Source organism: Mauremys reevesii, linkage group 17 (genome assembly GCF_016161935.1).
Source record: "Mauremys reevesii isolate NIE-2019 linkage group 17, ASM1616193v1, whole genome shotgun sequence".
NCBI lineage: Eukaryota > Metazoa > Chordata > Testudines > Geoemydidae > Mauremys > Mauremys reevesii.
The window spans coordinates 9,059,183-9,063,108 of NC_052639.1; the positions used below are offsets into that span (position 1 = coordinate 9,059,183).

Genomic DNA, 3,926 nt, shown 5'->3' on the forward strand with positions numbered 1-3,926 from the left:
AGGACAGAGTAACTGTACCTGGCATTTGAGGCCTGAGAGCGTCACCCTCGCCTGAAAAGTACTCACCAATAAGGGGTATGGGTTCCTAACAGCCAAACATGCTGGGAGGTAAAAATCTGTATGTCCTGGTTTGGTTGATGGTCCTGCTGGTGTTCTTGATGTGGAAAAACAGAGGTAGTTTTAAATCTTTTAAAATTGTTGTTAATGATGCAGTTCTTCATCATAAGCTTATGCTGTTAGATTTTTTTTCAGTGTATTTTGGTTCTTAGAGATAAAAGATTGTTCTGTGTGTGGTGTTATGGAGTGAGATAGCAAATGTTAGTTACAAAGCTGGTGCATGTCCTGCAAAAGTCATGTGCCCGCACCACTGCGGTTCTGGTCTCAGTCAGGGCTGTCTCTTAGTAATGCTTCTCTCCTGATTGGTGGTGGGGTTTAGTGCCAATGCTTATATATCACCTTACAACATGGGCTATGGCTATTATAGGTGAGAATAATGCATGCAGCAACTCACGAGCTTGTCATAAACTCTAAACACGTTTTTATAAAGCTAATGCCTGTTTTAACACTAACAAACAGGTGAGCAAGACTAGTTTCCAGCCATGCATTTGTCACTTTTCAGTAAGGCCTAGGGGCCTTGGCATGAGCTAGCACCTGGTCTGCCAGTGTCAGAAGAGGATCTGCCCTCTCTTATCCCCAGGTGTCTGTACTGGGAGCAGTACTGTTCAACTTATTCATAAATGATCTGGGGAAAGGGCTAAACAGTGAGGTGGCAAAATTTGCAGATGATACAAAATTGCTCAAGAGAGTTAAGTCCCAGGCAGACTGCCAAGAGCCACAAAGAGATCTCACAAAACTGGGTGATGGGACAACCGAATGGCAGATGAACGTCGGTGCTCATAAGTGCAAAGTAATGCACATTAGCAAACATAATCCCAACTATCCCTGTAAAACAATGGGGTCTAAATTAGCTGTTACCACTCGAGAAAGAGATCTGGGAGTCATTGTGGATAGTTCTCTGAAAAAATCCACTCAATGTGCAGCGGAGCGTTGGGAATAATTAAGAAAGGGACAGGTAATAAGACAGAAACTATCATATCGCCTCAATATCAATCCATGGTACGCCCACATCTTGAATACTGCGTGCTGATGCGGTCGCCCCAACCTCAAAAAAGATATATGGGAATGGGAAAGAGTCAGAAACGGACAACAAAGATGATGAGGGGATATGGACCAGCTTCCATCTAAGAAGAGATTCATAAGATTGGGACTTTTCATCTTGGAAACGAGACGACTAAAGGGGGATACGAGGGAGGTCTATAAAACCATGACCGGCATGGAGCAAGTAAATAAGGAAGAGTTATTTACTCCTTCTCATAACACACGAACTAGGGGTCACCAAATCAAATTAATAGGCAGCAGCTTTAAAACAAACAAAAGGAAGTCTTGCTTCACGCACCACACAGTCAACCTGTGGAACTCTTTGCCAGAGGATGTTGTGAAGGCCAAGACTATAACAGGGTTCAAAAAAGCACCAGATAAATTCATGGAGGATAGGTCCATCTATGGCGCTTTGCCAGCGGTATCCCTAGCTAGGTATCCCTGTTTGCCAGAAGCGGGGCATGGGCGACAGGGGATGGAGCACTTGATGATTCCCTGTTCTGTTCATTCCCTCTGGGGCACCTGGCATTGGCCGCTGTCAGCAGACAGGATACTGGGCTAGGTCTTTAACTTGGACGGGTAGCTGGGAAGATGGTAAATCAGACAGAACCCGTTCGACAAACCTCTTCATTTCCTTGTTATTGCCTGACTCCTTTATTCATTTCCTTTTCCTTATTTCCCAGCAGACTGACTAGCCACCAGATTTGGGTGCTAGCAGAGGACCTGACGAGCTCCTTCTTTTCGGCAGCGTTGAACATGCCAGGGCACACTCAGATTCTGGATGCTCATCTGAATGTAACGCCTAGCGCTCACCTTTATTTCTGTTTCTTAGCTCTTTTGGGCCATCAATCTTTGGTCTGACCCATGGGATCCCTGCATTAGGAGAGATGGCTAATTAATGAGCCCATAAACCTTGGAAATCAAATGAAACCTGAAGTCCGTAGAAGACCTCGAAAGGCCCTTGGGGGGTGGAGTGCGAGCTGAGGAAGAGTTCCCTGCACAGCTTACCTCTCCATTCTTGTTTTCCTGTCCTGAGCGCAAAAGCCAGGAAGCAGCTCCGGGTAGGGAGGGGATACCATATGTGTGCAGTGGTTAGACAGGAAACAGCAAGGAACTGGACTCGTATGAAACTGTAAGCATCTTCTGTATGCCTGATGACTGCAGGTTTGAGAGAGTTATGTGGGAAGTGGAGGCTTTCGGTGGGCTTTCAGAGGAAATGTAATGGAAAGGCAGCCGAAAGTGGAATCCCAGGTTTTTAAACAATCCTCCACTAACACACCAAACAGCTCAGGTCTAGTTACTAATTGAAAATTAGAATAAAGTTACAGCAAGATTTCATCATAAATGAAGTCAAACCCTAAAGATTTCAGAACACAACTGCTATAAGGAGCCACGAGGGAAGCAATACAAAGTCAACCTTGTCTCAGAGAAAGGCAGTTAAACACTTTCTCTTTTTTAAAGCAGCATAATCTCCCCAAACGGAAGGGCACTGTTCCCGGAGAAGGGTCCTGGAGAGGGTTTTCCTCGTTGGTGCCGGCCATCCACCTCCCCGAAAGGCGGGAGCTAGGTCGACGGAAGAATTCTTCCGACCAAGGCGCGGACTGATGTAGCCGCGCCGATTTACGTTCCCCGTGCAGCCCAGGACCGAGGGTCGGTGCATGCTGAACAGTTAAGTCAAAACAGCTCCGTCCGTCAGAGGTGTGCAAAAGGGAAAACCCGCTGCTGGGCGACACGGCCACGCCGCCCTAACCCGCAGCGTAGCTAAAGGGCATTTGGGGAGGCGGTGGGTGGGCCTCAAGCGACGGAAAGCCCTCCTCCAGCATGGGGTTGTGACAGCCTAGTCTCCGTAGCACAGACAGGGTGGCCACCAAGAGACAGGAACAGACAGCGAAAGCCAAAGCGGCCCCAGGGCAGGGGGCGAGGCTGTCTGTTGGACGAGGAGTCCAGGTGGGACAGGCGTTTTGGACAGGGCGTCCTCCCGTCAAAGGAGGAAGAGCCCGAGAAGAAGGGCCGGGCAAGAAGCTACAAGCAGGGAAAGAAGCAGAGCAGGCAGACAGGCAGCTCCCCTTAAAGCCAAGGAAGGCACCAGTCCAAGCCCCCCAAAAACAGACTAGAGAGCAGATCAGCTGCAAAAGACCAGGGAAAGCCAAGAACGCAGAGAGACCCAAGTTTCAGAGCTGAGCTTTGCTTACAAGGAGGACCATGTGACAAAGATATCTAGAAGTACAGGGCCTGTGGAAAAGAGCACTCCCCAAGGCCCAGAATAACAATTGCTTTCCTGAGAATCTGCTTTGCAGTGCACTAAGCCTAAACAGCCCACTATCGGTTGTCTGTTGTTCAAACCAATCACCAGGGGAGAGCGCGAACGCAGTCCCCCACTACCACAAATTATGCAGTCGAGTTTCCCGCATTTGGGGAAATCGCAGGGGTCAGCACACCCGCAGTGCAATGGATGAGCCTCATTCTGGGAAAACCACCTTTGTGATCATGGTATTTCCCCTGCCAGGTAAGTATGAGTTTCTGCTGCCCGGCCGCCGCCCGCCTCCTCGCCGCCCCACACTTATAACACACGGGCGGACCGCCGCGCCCCACCGCCGGCCTCGCCCACACCGGCCCCCACTGCCGACAGCTGCCCCGACGCGTCCCCCGGAGCCCCTCCCTTCTCCACGCCGAGCTCCCGGTGCCAAAGTCGGGCCCTGCCTGGCAGCCTGCGTCCGCTCCCACAATGCTCTGCTCGCACACAGATCTGCATACCTGCTCACGCGGCT

The 3,926-nt window shown here is 49.9% G+C and overlaps 1 non-coding gene across 1 annotated transcript; it reads right to left on the minus strand.

The window, feature by feature from the left end:
* Nucleotides 1–3,508: 3,508 nt before the first annotated feature.
* Nucleotides 3,509–3,672, minus strand: LOC120385228. Its single transcript, XR_005589362.1, has one exon. It is a non-coding gene; the product is annotated as a U1 spliceosomal RNA (small nuclear RNA).
* Nucleotides 3,673–3,926: the final 254 nt, after the last annotated feature.